Raw genomic sequence first — 19,429 nt, 5'->3', positions numbered from 1 at the left:
CAACGTTTACAACTTTCATAATGAAAATTATCTTATATTACTCCACAAAACATACTACAAATGTATTTATGTAATTTAATTGGCTCCCTCTACCAATGTAAATAGATATTATTACATGCGTGAGTTCCACAGAACGGTAATTGGATATTATTTTTTACATAATTACAGCTCAATAATTGTGTTGATTAGCACAGATGTCGATAAATTTAATGTCTGGTTAACTGTTTGCTTTCTGCACGACATGGGTTGTGTAATCATTAGGGTGGGGGGGGGGGGGGGAGTAGGGGGATAATAGGTGGTGGGAAGAGAGGGGATGGATAGAAGGAGGGATGGATGTTAGACGTATGGATGGATAGATGGACGGATGGGTGAATTGATGAATGTGTGAATGGATGTATCGGTGGATGGGTGGTTGAACGGATGGATGGATGGGTGGATGGACGAATAAATGAGTGAAAGGAAGGATGGATGGACAGATGGACGTATGGATAGATGGTTGGTGGACGGATGGATTGGTGGGTGGGTGGGTGGATGGACGAAAAGGCCGGATGGATGGATTAATTGATGGATGAATGGATGGATGGACGGACGGATGGATGGATAGATGGATGGATGGATGGATGGATGGATGGATGGATGGATGGATGGACGGACGGACGGACGGACGGACGGACGGATGGACGGATGGACGGATGGATGGATGGATGGATGGATGGATGGATGGATGGACGGATGGACGGATGGACGGATGGACGGATGGACGGACGGATGGACGGATGGGTGGATGGATGGATTGATAAATGGATGGATGGATGGATGGATGGATGGATGGATGGATGGATGGATGGATTGATAAATGGATGGATGGATGGATGGATGGATGGATGGATGGATGGATTGATAAATGGATGGATGGACGTATGGAAACGCGTATAAATGGATGTATAAAAAGATGGATGAACAAAAGTGCAACAGCGTACAACTCCATTGCAAAAAATCATGCACGCAATTATACAAAATATCATTTTGCCAATCTTTTGGAGCAAATAACGCCCTCAGCTGAAGGGCTGAAGGTCAAAAGCCCACAAATTGCCCGATTCTCCCGCCGGTTGTGGAGCGAGAGAGATGGGGGGAACGCCGTCACGGTTCAAAGGTCAGATGTGTTTTTCAAGCATGAGGCTCACCCTTGGGCCACATGGCTGCCAGACAAGTTACACGAGCCGACTTGCCAAATAAGAAACGAGTGGCCAAACACAGCGGATGTAATTTTGATTAGAACTCGTCTGTATGTTTGCTGCGATATGACTGGTCAGATCCATCACGTGATCCGCCGGGGAGGGAGTTCTTAGAGTGGACGTATTTACATAAACAAGCGAGTGATGATGCATGAAACAAGAAATATGAGACGTTTTAAAAAAATCGCGTTTGGCTCAAGAAAAATAACCAAAAAAAAAAAATGAAAATAAAAACATACAAAAATACTAGAAAAATATCTTCGTTTTAAAAACTACACAAATCTAAAACAAAATAAGATAATAATTAAAGTAATTATGCGAAAAAAATATATAAAAATTCCAAAGTTAATATTTTTTGTCAAGTTATGAAGAAGAGTCGAGAGCTTTAAATAAAAGATTGTTCTGACAAGAGACGAATCGTTGGACAGTTGTGATGCCCCCAGCCTGTCGGTGTTGTTGGCATGGCGCTAAACGGAGCGGAGGAATCTGTTCATGCGTCGTACACACGCTTCATTAATTGAAGTTTAAATGCCCCCAGATAAGACCAACGTTACCGGAAGTTGCCCCGTTTGACCAATGGCGCGAACACGTGACATATTCCACGTGATATCCTGTGAGAGAGTCGAGGGGTTTATTCCTTAAGGGGTCGCCGGGTCGATTCCTTAAGGGGTCGCCGGGTCGGTGGAGAACTTTGTTGGGTAGGCAGTAAAGAAAATAAGATTTCAAGGACGAGAAAGGGAGATTATGAGGATATTAAAGAAAGGGAGAATACGAAGACGTTAAAGAAAAGGGAGATTACTATGATTGTAAAGAAAGGGAGATAATGAAGATAAAAAGGTATCAGTGCTATATGACAGAAAGTGTTAAAATAGAAAGATGTATAAAACAGCAGTTATAAAACAAAGTGCACATATCTGTTTCATTTTCACCAATTAACGCATATTTGATTGGGGCTTAATTACACATGAACAACCTTTGTTGGGCTCTTCTATCTAGCGGTATTTAGGACAACACAACGTATAGCACACGATGCATCAGACGAGATACCGCTACTGGTGATACTAAATAATAATAAGGAGTCAAAAAAAAAAGAAATAATACTATGGTGTTTGATATATATATATATGTATATATATATATATATATATATATATATATATATATATATATATATATATATATATATATATAATAAATATATATATACATATATATACATATATATACGTATATATACACACACACACACACACACACACATATATATATATATATATATATATATATATATATATATATATATATATATATATATATATATATAATATAAAGTTCAATTCTGTATGTTTGTATGTAAAATGTTTGTCGTGGATTACAAAGGAACATAAGAAAAAACGAAAAAAAAAAAAACGATACGTCGATGGATTCAAGTGTTAGATTATTAAAGTGCTCAAGGTATAAATTTATGAGTTAAAAAAATTACTATTGAAAGTCTTTTAAAACAATTTTCATTTTGTATACTTAGAATAATAATTTTCAGTTATGAACATTACATAAAAAAATTTAAAAAAGTGTATCAGCGTTTATAAAATTTTTAAAATTGTGTCTGAAATGTATATGCATTTTGTCCTTTAGTTCTCATAACGTCCCTTGATTTGGAAAACACAGTTACTTCCCTTAAAAAAACCCATTAAATCGGGGGTGGGGGGGGGGGAGAAAGAATTTAATTTTTATTACTTTGTTTTTGGTGTTAGGAAAAAAAAATTATATAATTAGCGGGGATTGATTAAGTGCAATGTTATTGGTATTTTTAATACTGCATTTTATTTATTCCATACACTGAACGTACTGTTTTCTTCTGATTATTTTTAATCAATAACAGTTAGAAAGCCAGGTCCTTCATGTCCTAAATTTTTATTTGTTTCCGTTTACGGATAAGCTTGGAGTCTTATAATTGTTCACTAAATTGAAACAGGCGCGTCCGCCGGCGCCCCAGCAGGGTTCGATTTGGCGCCCTGGGCTAACCTGTGAGCACTATAATGCATATTTTCGCTTTAAACAGTGCGATAGACTATGGATAAGAAAGGTTATTATAGTCTTTAAGTGAATAGAATCCGGGCGTCCTCTGGCGCCAAGACAGGGTGCTATTTGGGGCCCCGGGCCTCCCGTGTTCGGTTTGGCGCCTACTTCGTTTAAGTGAGTGCAAAAGACTATGAATAAGTTGGGGTACTATAGTCGTTTATTAAGCTGAAACAGGCGATTCCGCCGGCGCCCCAGCATGGTGCGATTTGGCGCCCCGGGCTAGACTGTGAGCACTTTGCGTTTATGTTCGCGTTAGTGTTTTTTTGTGTTTAGGTTGGGTTTGCGTTAGTGGTTGCGTTTGCGTTTTGATTTGGTTCGTTTTTGTTCTTTCTTTTTCGTTTGCGTTTGTGTTTTTTTTCTTTGGGTTTGTGTTTGTATTTATATTTGTGTTTGTGGCTGGTTTTGTGTTTTCGTTTGTCTTTGTGTTTGTGGTTGGGTTTGGGTATTTTTGTTTGCGTTTATGTTATGTTTGCTTTTTTGTGTTTTTGTTTTGGTTGGTTGTGGTTTAAGTGGGCACTGCCGGGTATATGCTGATTAATAAACATACATGTCATGTTCCTTTACAGATAGGTTTCAGAAAGCTCTTTTATAGACACCTGCACCTGCACCAAACTACAAGAAGATATACAATTTTATATAATACTAGCCTTTCCGGTTTGTGTTGTGTTGTGTTTGTGTTGTGTTTGTGTTGGGTTGTGTTGTGGTTCTGTTGTGTTAATGTTGTGTTTGTGTTGTGTCTGTTTGTGTTATTTTCGCAGTTCTTTTTTTGTGTGTTTTGGTTTTGGTTGCTTGTGGTTAGGGTGGGCAATGCCGGGTATATGCTGATTACAAAACACACATGTCATTGTCCTTTACAGATAGGTTTTTCACAGAGGCCAGAGCAGGGCCTGGCCGGGACCCGGGACGGCTAGTATATATATATATATATAAATATATAAATATATATATATATATATATATATAAATATATAAATATATATATATATATATATATATATATATATATATATATATATATATATTTGATACTATAATTTTGTTGTAAATGTTAAAGGTTTACGACACAAATTACGATCCACAATACTTAACACACTCCACGTCATCCTCCAAACCCACACGCCAACCAACTGCCACAAACTCTAGCACACGCTCTGTCACCCGTCAACTGACAATCTTCACGTGAACACTTCTCGCTCCATGTAAACACACTCAACCAAGGGCTACAACTATACACAAAACACACTCAACCAAGGGCTACAACTCTATACAAAACACACTCAACCAAGGGCTACAACTATATACAAAACACACTCAACCAAGGGCTACAACTATATACAAAACACACTCAACCAAGGGCTACAACTATATACAAAACACACTCAACCAAGGGCTACAACTCTATACAAAACACACTCAACCAAGGGCTACAACTCTATACAAAACACACTCAACCAAGGGCTACAACTATATACAAAACACATTCAACCAAGGCCTACAACTATATACAAAACACCTCAACCAAGGGCTACAACTATATACAAAACACGCTCAACCAAGGCCTACAACTATATACAAAACACGCTCAACCAAGGGCTACACCTATATACAAAACACGCTCAACCAAGGCCTACAACTATATACAAAACACACTCAACCAAGGGCAACAACTATATACAAAACACACTCAACCAAGGGCTACAACTATATACAAAACACACTCAACCAAGGCCTACAACTCTATACAGAACACACTCAACCAAGGCCTACAACTCTATACAAAACACACTCAACCAAGGCCTACAACTCTATATACAAAACACACTCAACCAAGGGCAACAACTATATACAAAACACACTCAACCAAGGCCTAGAACTCTATATACAAAACACACTCAACCAAGGCCTACAACTCTATATACAAAACACACTCAACCAAGGGCAACAACTATATACAAAACACACTCAACCAAGGGCTACAACTATATACAAAACACACTCAACCAAGGGCTACAACTATATACAAAACACACTCAACCAAGGGCTACAACTATATACAAAACACATTCAACCAAGGCCTACAACTATATACAAAACACCTCAACCAAGGGCTACAACTATATACAAAACACGCTCAACCAAGGCCTACAACTATATACAAAACACGCTCAACCAAGGGCTACACCTATATACAAAACACGCTCAACCAAGGCCTACAACTATATACAAAACACACTCAACCAAGGGCAACAACTATATACAAAACACACTCAACCAAGGGCTACAACTATATACAAAACACACTCAACCAAGGCCTACAACTCTATACAGAACACACTCAACCAAGGCCTACAACTCTATACAAAACACACTCAACCAAGGCCTACAACTCTATATACAAAACACACTCAACCAAGGGCAACAACTATATACAAAACACACTCAACCAAGGCCTAGAACTCTATATACAAAACACACTCAACCAAGGCCTACAACTCTATATACAAAACACACTCAACCAAGGGCAACAACTATATACAAAACACACTCAACCAAGGGCTACAACTATATACAAAACACACTCAACCAAGGGCTACAACTATATACAAAACACACTCAACCAAGGGCTACAACTATATACAAAACACACTCAACCAAGGGCTACAACTAGATACAAAACACACTAAACCAAAGGGCTACAACTCTATACAAAACACACTCAACCAAGGGCTACAACTATATACAAAACACACTCAACCAAGGGCTACAACTATATACAAAACACACTCAACCAAGGGCTACAACTCTATACAAAACACACTCAACCAAGGGCTACAACTCTATACAAAACACACTCAACCAAGGGCTACAACTATATACAAAACACATTCAACCAAGGCCTACAACTATATACAAAACACCTCAACCAAGGGCTACAACTATATACAAAACACGCTCAACCAAGGCCTACAACTATATACAAAACACGCTCAACCAAGGGCTACACCTATATACAAAACACGCTCAACCAAGGCCTACAACTATATACAAAACACACTCAACCAAGGGCAACAACTATATACAAAACACACTCAACCAAGGGCTACAACTATATACAAAACACACTCAACCAAGGCCTACAACTCTATACAGAACACACTCAACCAAGGCCTACAACTCTATACAAAACACACTCAACCAAGGCCTACAACTCTATACAAAACACACTCAACCAAGGCCTACAACTCTATATACAAAACACACTCAACCAAGGGCAACAACTATATACAAAACACACTCAACCAAGGCCTAGAACTCTATATACAAAACACACTCAACCAAGGCCTACAACTCTATATACAAAACACACTCAACCAAGGGCAACAACTATATACAAAACACACTCAACCAAGGGCTACAACTATATACAAAACACACTCAACCAAGGGCTACAACTATATACAAAACACACTCAACCAAGGGCTACAACTATATACAAAACACACTCAACCAAGGGCTACAACTAGATACAAAACACACTAAACCAAAGGGCTACAACTCTATACAAAACACACTCAACCAAGGGCTACAACTATATACAGAACACACACACAATCAGGGGACGCTACATGTAAGGGACATAACATCCTTGTTAAATATGACAAAAACTTCGTGAAAGGAGATATGGCTAATTCAAATCCATAACAGCTCATCAAGGTAGGGGGGGGGGGGGGGCGAGTTGGTGTAGGAAGGGGAAGTAACCCTAGGAGTTACAGTACAGTGACAGTGACAGGGCTAACAGCGGTGATTAGCCGTGATTAGCTTTCAGCTCCGACGTTTAATACACGACAGTAAATAACGCGACGTTAAAAAAGACGTCGTGTCCTACAATGACGTCTTAATGAGGAGCCGGGATTCGCCGTTCTAGCTAGTGAAGTCGTAGGCTGGTTAACTGATAGAGACGTAAGGCGCTCTTCTAGCTAGTGAAGTCGTAGGCTGGTTAACTGCTAGTGACAGTCACGCTTCTGGTTAGGTGTGGTGTGTGGGTGAGTGAAAGTGTTGTGTGTGGGTGAGGGTATGTGTGGTGTGTGTGTGAGTAAAAGTTATATATGTAGGTGAGTGAAAGTGTTGTGTGTGGGTGAGTGACAGTGTGGTGTGTTGGTGAGTGAAAGTGTGTACTGTGAGTGAGGGTACGTGTGGTGTGTGGGTGGATTTAAAGGTGCGGTGTGTGTGGGTGAAGGCATGGTGTAGAAGAAATTGTGGTGTAGGACTGTATGTGTAGTGTGTGGGTGGATGTAAACGTGTGGTGTGTATATATGTGAGTTTGTGTGGCATGTTAGAGTAAGTGCGGTTATTGAGAACTAATGTGTGTGCGTGTGTATGTGTGTGTGTGTGTGTGTGTGTGTGTGAAAATGTGATTTCTGTGTAAAAGTTGCTTGTGTGTGATGTAAATGTTTATGTAAGTCTGTGTGTGTGAGTAAAAATGTGGTGTCTGAGTGTGAACGTGTGTGTGCGCGCGTGTGTGTGTACTAATGTAGCGTGTGCCTGTATCTTGAAGTCTGATGTGAGAAAGTGCTCGCGAGAACATTTAATTGAACCACACACGCGATCCCCCCATCCCCCTAACCACCCCACACACCCACACCCACACTCACCGCTATCTCCACCTTCGGTCAAATCGTAGTTTCACTTCTGGCTTTTCCACTTCCGCTCACACGACTTTCATTTTAGTAGATAAAATGGGCAATCACTGCTAACGAACAAGTAAACCCAATCGTCGTACCTATTGACAGAAATAGCCTCTCGGAATTCCCGATAAAAGCCAAAAGGCGGGACCTGCCATTAACTCATTATGAAACCAAAATGGCTGCGCTTACGACATTTACATATATACTTACACGTTCGTGCCAGCCCTCGCCGCCCCACCCCCTAACTTCATTGTTTTGGCATAATTTCCTATCACGAGCGCCCTAAATAGCTTCCCCCTAACAGCTAGAGTTCTTTTTTAAAATGGGGGACAGAAAAATTCCAACGTGCAATTTCGTTTGCGCTTCGCCGGCATAAATTGTGCGTTTACAAACATTTTAAAGAATTGTCGGGAAAAATTTGGGGAATTATTATCGAAGCATTCATGATATTATAAAAAAAAAATTTTTTTTTTAATCTTCCGGCCTGAATTACCAATACGGAAGCTATGATCGCGAATCGCAATTTTTTTTTCGTCAGATATAAATCTACAACGATTTGGACAGTTCAGATATTTTACTTCACGAAAAAAGTTAAAAACCACTGTACATTGATATTTCTTTTTGGTTTATTTTTTTTTTTCAATGAAATGTTTTCTATAATATACCAAACAGAATTTAGCACGAGATGGTGTTTGTTGGTATTCTAGACAAAACAGGACACATTTTCTGTTCAAATCGACACGAGATGTAGAATTTTTATCTGGGGTAGGATATAGAGTCAGACTCAAAATTTAATCCTATTTCTAGTATCTATAATTGTGTAGGACGGAGTGGCCTAGCAGTAGAGCGCCAGCCTGCTAACCTGTAAGTTTCGAATTCGATTCCTGGTTCAAGTTAGTAGAAAGTCCCTGAGTCCACCCAACTCTGATGGGTATCTAACTCAGTGAAAGCAAAGGCGGCTGAGTATAGTGCTGACCACACCATCTCTTCATACGCCGAGATCAAGAAACAAATGTACTCTACTTCATCTGCCCAATGGATCGCTCGGTCTAAAGAGGCATCTTTACATTTTAAAACTTTTAATTTTAATTGTATTGTGTTATGTAGCAATGTTGCGTTGGGCACTGTATAATAATCCTGTGTTGGGCTATGTACTTTGTGTTGATCTATTTATCTTGTATGTGCGGTATATTGTGTTGAAGTAAACCGTAAGCAGTTTTGTGAAATAAACTGCTGTAAAGTTTTGTGTTGCCGAACTGTGTGGTGTTGTGTTTGTAATAGGAATACACGTATTGTGGTGTGGTTGAGCAAGAAGAAAATTGATGCTGCCTATATCAACAGACACTAGTCCACATAATATTTACCCACTAAACAGTATCTGTTAATTCAAGAAGATCACAATCTACATCGTGTTGCCTATCTACCCCCACCCCTAGTGTTTTGTTCAGAGTTGGGGAAAGCCATCATTTTCTCACCAGTAGACTACGTATATTCTCACCAGTAGACTACGTATATTTTGTGGGCCCACAAGGGGTCCACAGGAAAGATGATGATAATGAGACTAAGTATAATAATTTACGTCATCATTTTTGTACCGTCTACAAATTCTAATTATAATATAAGCGTTGAAATAATGGACATTCAGGAGAATTGGGGTGGGGTTCGACATCTCTAGAGTTAGCATTTGGAGTAGGATCTTTAACATAAACACATAAACAGGACATTATTCTAGCCTTAAAGTAAATAATACAAAAAGTTAGAAATTAGTTTAGAAGAGACTTTAAAATGACCTGTTATCGATTACGTAAATAAAAGTACTTTAAAATGACCTGTTATAGATTACGTAAATAAAAGTACTTTAAAATGACCTGTTATAGATTACGCAAATAAAAGTACTTTTTTTTTGCATTTCCACCCTCGCCCGCCCTTGTAAAAATAAACAGAATACTCTCATGTCTAACAATGCAAAAAGGATGGGGTGAGGTTGGGGAAGGAGGGAGGGGGCAGAAAAATTCTAGTGTCATTAGTTAGGGGTGAGAGGGGGGAAGAGAGATGTAGCGCCAATGAAGTCCCAAGGGATTAAGACACTGAGTACATTTTCATGAAGATTTTTAGACATTAAAATACAGGACCTAGACGCGAATGGACTCGGAATAAAAAAAAATGTGCTGGGAGATTGTACTGCCACGTGGCTATGTAATGTCTGTCATTTGGCTATCATGTCCAACTCTTTAGAAGAAATGTATCGGGGAGTGGGGGAGGGGGGGGGAGGTGTCAAACAGATTAACGTCAAGATTTACCCACTGCAGTATTAGATCGACCACATCCGTCTAAAATTTCTTTTTTTTAAGATGTCACAGATTTTAAATTTTTAAAGAAATGGCACGTTACAGCGACATCGGAATATACAGACCGACATATAGCAGGATCAAGTGGACGATACAATCTGTCTTAAGCACAACAATGGACGTCATTATAAGTACCCGTTTGAATTTAATGTGGACTGGTCATTATAAGTACCCGTTTGAATTTAATGTTGAATGGTCATTTTAAGTACCCGTTTGAATTTAATGTTGAATGGTCATTTTAAGTACCCGTTTGAATTATCAGATTGATAATTAAGTCGTAATTATTTTTTTTACTAGGCCTACAATTAGCATATCACACAACACGTGAGTAATGCTTACACTAGAGTATGTAATCGACTTGTAAAGCCGGATATGCAATCATGGGTAGAACGGTAGAGCTAAGATGACACATGTTCATATCTTCCACACAAATTAAGCTCTCCATTAAATAAGGGTTTCCCGACCATAAAACAAATTATTTAAATTTTTTGTCTTTTTTTTCACGAATGTTGTCGACACCAGGAAAAAAAAATGGCGACGAAGATTAGAAAATAATTCGGTGCCAATTTGCAGTAACTCGCGTGCCATTTCAACACCGGAAGTAAAGGGGGAGAAATCACGAGGACTTGGCGAGACGACTGAAGGGGATCTTCATTGGCGGAGATAGGAAAGTTATAACTTGGTTTGTGTGGGGTTGGGGTGGGGGTAGGGGTGGGGAGGGGGTGAGGTTTTTTTTTCTATTATCACTTAATGTTTTTACAAGAAAGGAAAACGAAACAAAACAGTCTGATTGGGTAAAAATTATGAAACGTCTAGGTTTTTTTTTTTTGGAAAAGGCAACAAAACAACAAATATTCTAAAAAAAAATTAGTATGTTAGAAAAAATTAAGCCCAATTTGACCAAAATCCACAAACCGCACCATCACGTTGTTATAATTTGAATAGCAGATGAATAATTTTGAACACTGTGAGTTTATGGTTTGTTGAGTTCAATTTTAGGGTCATCAAAAAAGTGCACAACCGAAAACTAAAAAGAGAGCGGGAATTTTTTTTTAAAGTCTATAATTTAAAGACGTTAGCATTGAATGACCACATGTACATTGGGGCTGAATAAAATATTTAAACAACGAACTATGAAAAAATAATCGCAATTGTCCGTATGGAAATTGCGCTAAAAAGTGTATTGGTATAAAGAATTCGAAAATTTTATTTTTCTGTGTGCGCAGTTTTAAGTTGCGCATTTTTTACGTAGCGCATTTTTATGGGAACCAAATTTTACGGCTAAGTTTATGTAGGATTATCTTGAGAGCATGCTTAAAAATAAGGTAAGATTAAATTTTAAGGCTATGGTTCAAAACAAAATTGAGGCTTAGATTAGCTTTGAAGTTTTGAAATATGATCGGTAATGCCAGCTATCCAAATATTTCGGATAAATTGACCTTCCACCCCTCCCCGGATAAAGTGACACTTTCCGTCACGTGTCCGGCCGAGGAAGTAGGTCGTGTCCCCGATGTAAGGGTCAGTCTTCAGTGGCGCCAAATTCCAGCCCAACCAGGCAGGTAATAAAATCTGGCGTGACTTGCCTGGCCAAGGAGGGGAAAGGATGTTAGGGTAGGGGGTAATAGGGGAGCTCTTCTTGTATGGGGGGGGGGGGGGGGGGGGGGTAGGCCTACCGCTAAGTGGGACCAAACTGACGGGGTGGGGGGGGGGGGGTGTACCGATCAGTTGAACCAAACTGTCTGCAGGTATACCGTTCAGTTGAAACTTTGGAGGGTGAGGGTGGGGGGGGGGGGGGTTGACTAAATTTTCTGAGAAGGCAGACACGGATAAAAAGTATATATTTTATATATAAATTCTATTTCGTTGTTTTTGTACTGCCCCCCCCCCCCCCCCACGCCATTGAAAAGGTGCCTGAAAGAAACACTGCTTTTTGAAACCTGTGATTCCATGACTTTTTAGTCTCCCAGTACTGATGGGAAGCCTAACTTAAGCAAGGAAATTAAGACAATACTATTCCTTAAATTTGCGCATAAGATTTAATTAAAACAAAAGCAAAACACCAGACAAACTCTACTTCATCTACTCTAACAACTCTTAGGTCCGATAGACTAATTTAACCGTGTAAAGAAATGATACCTACATCTATTAGCATTACATACAACATCGTGAACGGTAGGAATATGGTTTTTAACACGTGTATTCTGTTTCTTTTAACTTTGACAACACGGCACTTTTAGTTACTGCTAGTGACGACTCCACCCCCCTCCCGCCCCTGTTTTAACAACCGTCTCAAAATACCAGCCTTTATCTCCCCCACAGCTCACCCTATCACTCCCCCACCCCCACACATACCCCACACTCACCATCACCCAGTGGTAATCGCCTACTCCCTGTGTGGCAATCTTTTGTTCGACACGATCGATGGCCCAGCGACAAAGGGATACAACTCCCGTTTAACTTGTTGCCTCGCCTTCTTTACATCCCCAAGACTTATCGAGTTGTCGTTCCTGGAAGGAAAACAGTTTAGATTGAGAAAAAAAACGTTTTAAATATTTATTATGAATCTGAGCGCTGACATTTTTTGGTGTCAATTTAAATGTAGAATATTTAAAAACATAAAAACTATCTTAACGTTGAAGACATGTAATATGAGAGGTGGTCTTGGACGGGGTGGGTTTGTGAGAGGTGGGTTGATGGGAGGTGGGTTAGGAATATGAATTTTATGGAGGAGCATCGTTGAGATGCGTACGTTATAGCCATGGCATTGTAACTTTTCTTAATCACAGGACTTCCTTTCGGCATCTACTTCAGCCGAAATTGGTACCCAACATAAGGCTTAGCATTTCTTTTGGACTATACCGTCCAAGGACTAGAGGGGGATCACGATGCATAGGCAACCCATGATCTCCCTATCTTAGGTCCCGCGCCCCTAGCATTCCACTTCTGATGGTGCATCCATTGTCTCATGAGACCAAATTGAGCTATATTTTCTTTTAATCACACAGTGTGTAGCGTGTTCCCCGCCCCCCCCCCCCCCCCCTCCACCACCACCCACCATCCCAATCCGCATTGGTATTAATCCATTAGCAGAACCCAAGCAGTCGTAAAATATAATGCATCGTCGTTTTAAAGATAACAGTTTGGGCTTACGTTCTGGTTAAGGCTAAAGCTAGTTAAATAAGGAGTTAATTTATGTGGGTGTGACTAATCGACCTTCACCCCCATCACCCATAGGCTAATCCCAGCCTAGAATTATCAGATTAATAGTGTGGTCAACTGCTAAACAAAACTGGGCAGACAGACAGACAGACAGACAGACAGACAGACAGACAGACAGACAGACAGACAGACAGACAGACAGACAGACAGACAGACGGACGGACGGACGGACGGACGGACGGACGGACAGACAGAGAGACAGACAGACAGACAGACAGACAGACAGACAGACAGACAGACAGACAGACAGACAGACAAGCAACCCCACACACCAACACCCAACCCCACACACCACCAACCAACACCACAAACCAACAACCAACCCCACACACCACCAACCAACCCCTCACATCACCAACCAACCCCACCCACCACCACCAAACCCCACCACAACAGCACTATACCCCCATCTATGCAGGGTCACGCTAGAGACCCTGGGTCTGGCACCAGACAACAAGATTAGCAGCAGATGTTTGCGCTCTGGTCCCGCCGTGTGTGCCACAGCATTTCACTACATAGTTACCAACAACCCCATAGGTTTAAGGACACGACTTCAGGGGAGATAACACAGTCAAGAGTTATTGTCCTTTGCAGCAAACAGAGAAGAAATTAATTTTATCAAGTTCAACTTTTAAAGCGATGTTAAACTTTAAAGATTTAATGTTTTTAATTTCAATGAAAGAGAGATAGATCGCTAGACAAGCAACCATTGTGTAATATACCACTTTACCATACACCACTCTTAGAGGCGTAGCGAGGGTGACACCATTTAGGGGGGGGGGGCGACACCAAGGCAAAAAATAGCAAAATATAAAAAGAAAAACGATAATTCCACTTAATTAAGTAATTAATTCGAGTGTTAAATAGTGTTTTAAGAGGTGTGAATCGAAAGTTTGAGGGGTGGGGGTGCAAATCGAAAGTTTGAGGGGGGGGGGGGGGGGTGCAAATCGAAAGTTTGAGGGAGGGGGGGTGCAAATCGAATATTGAAAGTTTGTCCCCGGGAAGGATCGCTACGCCTCTGGGGGGGGGGGGGTGACACCATTAAGTGCCGCACCGGGTTACACCCGACCTCGCTACGCCACTGACCACTCTTACTTTACACTACAATATAATAAGCGGTGTGATAAAGCGGTCATGAGGCCGTGCGATTTGGTGCCAACCCAAACGTCTCGAGTTCGATTATTGTCCCCTCTATATATTAAGTCCACAGGTTCTGATGGGCACCTGACTCGAGTATGAGAAATTAATAGCAAGTTAGCGAAATACCCTAAAATCCATTCATATGACTAGTTTCTCTAACTGATAAACTCTACTTCATCTATTCATACAATCAATCATATAAGAAAAAAACACCATTCTTAAAACTATACCCTACTTTTTAATAAACAAGTACGTAATTCCCCACTTATACCACCTACCATCTTAGAATCTACTATTTTACCATACATTTCATTGCCCACACGAACGTTGGACTGGGAAGAAAAAGTAGCACTTAAACAAACACATATCTACATAGACAGTATCACGCCAATAGATCTTTACACTTGATGGTAGAGAAATATGAAATGGGATCTCGGAGGAATTTTCTGAAACAGCTAATGTACATCGGCGGCGGAGTAATACATTTGTTTTATTTATTAACTGACGTTTTTCGTGTTGTTTGGGGTGAGCGGTTTGATAAGAAAGTTTTAGTAAGAAGGTCGTTTACTTAAGAGCTTTTATAGGAAGATGTTGTGATACTAATGAGTTAGTTTTAAAAAGGCAGTAAAGGAAAAGTCAAGTGAACGTAGATCATCAATTAAGTCATGTTATTCAAATCATAAAGTCTCAGTCATGTGAGCTTCAGTCATTGAGTTCTTGACTTATGTTTATGTTTTTTCCACTTTAAAAACTAGACATGTTTTAGTGATTTTCTTCTTCGTTCTTAACTTTAGTGTTGGGGGAAATTCCCTCCAACACAAATAAGTATACGTGTCAATTTGTTATGCGCCATATAGACTTATAGAGGTTGACTCCGATTTCAGCCTGCTTTTTAATTTGGATTTACTTCCATAGCCTTTATCCATCCAAGAACAAGCTACAAGGCAGCAGTGGTTTGATTTTGGAGTTGTCCCCTGCTATCGAGCCTCATTTGCCCGCGGGTTCGAACTCAAGACTTTTCGGTTTACCATGAGCTTTACCGACTTGACCACGGCGAATTATAAATATAAAGGAAAAATATACAATAGCAGACGCGAGCAGGAAAAACAAATAACTAAACAACTCTCAAAGAAATGAAAAAAAAAATACTTTTCTGGCAAGGAAGATGTAAACTAACACCCTTAAGTCAATTACATGGTGTCGGCTGTTTAGGTTAGACCAATGTAGTCTGGAAACTTTAGTATGTATATGTTTTTATTGTATATATATATATTATATTGTGAGTCATCTCCCCTTCATCCAATGTGTTGTAAATAAATCAATTCCCGCCAATTTTTTTCGATTCGTTTATTTAATGGTTTAAACATCACTTCCGATAGGGGCAACATGGCGGACTAGTTGATACAAAGGCATCTCATAGGTAGGTAGCATTTAAATCTACATCAAATCTGCATCATCTCATAGATAAACGGCTTTCTCATCTAGGGTAGATTGCTAGACTGCTACCCGAAAATCTTGTGTTCGAATCCGGGTTCAACTCAGTGGAACGTCCCTAAGTCCACTCAGCTCTGATGGGTACATGATCCACATAATAGAAACAAAGGCGGCTGGGCATAGTTTTGACCACATTATTCCTTTTTATGTCGAGGTCATTGAAACAGATGAATTCTACTTCATCTACCCCATGTGTTTTGTATACGAACGGGAAAAGGTGATGATTCACGTCTAGATTGTTGAATTGTTTTTTAAGTAGGTTGTCTTTAAAGGAAACTAGAGTGTGTGAAGATATATAAATATATAAAAAATCTTTCAAACCACAAACTCTAGCAAAAACTACCTAGTACTATTTTTTGAATTTTGTTTAATCAGCAATACCCAAAATGTAAAATGTAGAAATATCATATAACTTTTAAAAAAATTTAATCCTAAACATTATCCGAATCCTCGTCCCTAAAAAACCAACAATAAATTCCAAAGAGTAATCAAATACCAAAAAAGTTACTAAATATCAAAATCCCAAATCTCCATAAAGCGTTAAAATCCTGTAAGTCATTGGAACTTTGAAAAGAAAAGTTTTTAAAACGATTTATATCATACAGCCAAAATGTTAACTGAAATGTAAAAAAAAAATCTACTGAATTTCTCCAATCTTTAACATTAAAATCTGGCAAAAAAAAAAAGAAAAAAAAATCAACAAAATCAGAGCTGAAATTCCTCCGAAGTCATCGAAATCTACGAACGATTGAAATGCCCACAATGTCTTTAGAATCCAACAACGCTATTTATGATACAAATAACTCGTCTTCTTGGTCAGTGTATTCCTCGGCTGTAAGTGACAGACAAGTAAGTCAAAGACATCATGATAAATCCAATTACACCTTGAAGAAAAGTAATTAGAACCGACAAACCTAATAATAACTCGGCGAATTGCTAAAAAAAGTCAATGTTAATGAAAACTTTAAAGTCAAGCCGCTGAAAAAAAAGTTAATAGACTCCTAATTTGTCTTAAGAATTCGATTCGTCACCAACGAATAAAAACAGCCAATCGTGTTTCGTTGGTCGCGCTGTGTGGACAGGAAGTGGCTACGTCACAGGGAACGAGCACTTCCGGTCTGCTGTGTGTCCTGCTTAATCGCGTCACGGCTGACCGATTTGCTTACAGAAAAAAAAAGGGGGGGGGGGGGGGGGTCGGAGTGGTTCGAACTCATGTAAAAGGCGTGGTCGTTTTTTTTAATACATCGACTACCGGATTTCTGAGTGCGTTTATTCCTAGGTGGTAGCTGGGTCATAGTATTGCTTGACAAAACAGGCCGGGTAAATAATTAATGAACGACTGTCCAGTCAAAATATTGACACCGGTTGTAGTGAATTGAACCAACAAAGAGGCCTACCATTAAAATAATGAAAAATTATTATATATTATAAAAAAAAAAAAATATATATATATATATATATATATATATATATATATATATATATATATATATATATATATATATATATATATATATATATAATCTTTTTCCGTCGTGCCCAAGACGCATGGGGCAGATGAAGTAGAGTTAATCTGTTTGAGAGACCTCGGCATACAAAGGGATAGTTTGGTCAGCATTATGCCCAGCTAGCTTTACTTTCCCTATCATGAGAGCTGGGTGAACTCAGGGACAAGGTGACTTGAACCCGGATAGGCATATATATATATATATATATATATATATATATATATATATATATATATATATATATATATATATATATATATATATATATATATATATATATATATATCACAGTTTTACCACCTGTATTAGTGCTACATTAACAAAACCTAAAGAACCAAACAACTAAAGAACCAGCGCATTAACTCACATGTATCGGTGTGAAAACCACCAATTATACAACCTGCCCCCCCCCCCCCCCCCCACCCCCCTCTATTGACTCCTGTCATCCTTGCCTCTCCACCACTTCCCAAACCACAACACCAAAAAAAAAACCCGCTTCTAACGTAATTGTGCTGGCTGCGCCTCACTAGGGTGTTCCTTTTAACTCTTCCAGCTTCACACAGGCGCGGCATCGGTCGAGATTAGGCCGAAATGCAGAATTTGATCTCTGAAAATCCTGATCTATTAACTAACGCATCAAACTTGACATTTCGAACTTGGCATTCATCAGACGTAGCGGCTATGCGCATATCCTAGCCATATCTTTCCATTCCCGGTCGTAAAAAAAATTATATAAAAATGTGGTTGAAATTTATTCAATTATTTCGATTTTCTGGTGTGTTAGCCATTATGTGTTTTCATTTACATCCGTGAACAGAAGAGCGGGATGTCTTCACATAGGAAACAAGTTTTATGTTGAGGGTGAAAATGTTTCACAGAAAAATATACATAAAGATTTAGATAGTGCATCATAATGATAGGTCAGCATCATAATGTGTAGGTCAACATCATAATGTGTAGGTCAGCATCATAATGATAGGTCAGCTTCATATTGAATAGATGCGCATCATAATGAATAGGTCAGCATCATAATGAAAAGGTCAGCATCATAATGAAAAGGTCAGCATCATAATGAATAGTTCAACATCATAATGGCAAGGTCAATATCATAATGGCAAGGTCAATATCATAATGGCAAGGTCAATATCATAATGGCAAGGTCACCATCATAATGGCAAGGTCAATATCATAATGGCAAGGTCACCATCATAATGGCAAGGTCACCATCATAATGGCAAGGTCAATATCATAATGGCAAGGTCACCATCATAATGGCAAGGTCACCATCATAATGGCACGGTCAATATCATAATGAAAATGCAAGCTTCATGATTAGTACGTCAGTTTCGTTAAGGGAGGGTCGGCATTATAATGTGTAGGTTAGCATTACTATTAGTAGGTCAGTATCATAATGGGCATGATCATAATGACTTGGTCAGTAACATAAGGATTAGGTCAGTATCATAATGAGTAGGTCATTAAGATAAAGTAGCCTGCGTTGATCGAAGTCTCTGTATGTGATTATAGCAAGCACCATATAGTTTGTCTGTACTGGACGCCTACTGTCAAGTAGTGACTCCCTAACATGTTATAACTCCGATGTTGGATCCTATGTCCGTGACTCACGATATTAGATCCATGTCACTTCACGTCTAACAGTGACTCCAATAATCCTACAATGACCCCTCTAATGACAAGTCATGACTCCAAATGTCCTA

The 19,429-nt window shown here is 39.2% G+C and overlaps 1 protein-coding gene across 1 annotated transcript in view; it reads right to left on the bottom strand.

Moving 5' to 3' along the window:
- The window catches only part of LOC131948318 (glutamate receptor ionotropic, NMDA 2B), a 56,343-nt gene extending 43,525 nt beyond the window's left edge, over nucleotides 1-12,818 (bottom strand). The window contains exon 1 of the mRNA XM_059309893.1: nucleotides 12,714-12,818. The gene's annotated coding sequence lies outside the window, so the exon portion shown is untranslated. The remainder of the gene's footprint in view (nucleotides 1-12,713) is intronic.
- Between the last annotated feature and the right edge of the window lie 6,611 nt (nucleotides 12,819-19,429).

Source organism: Physella acuta, unplaced genomic scaffold (assembly GCF_028476545.2).
Source record: "Physella acuta isolate Inbredline_101_S28 unplaced genomic scaffold, ASM2847654v3 ptg000638l, whole genome shotgun sequence".
NCBI classification, from domain to species: domain Eukaryota; kingdom Metazoa; phylum Mollusca; class Gastropoda; family Physidae; genus Physella; species Physella acuta.
The sequence above is the reverse complement of the archived record's forward strand: the minus strand, read 5'-3'. Positions and strand labels throughout refer to the sequence as shown.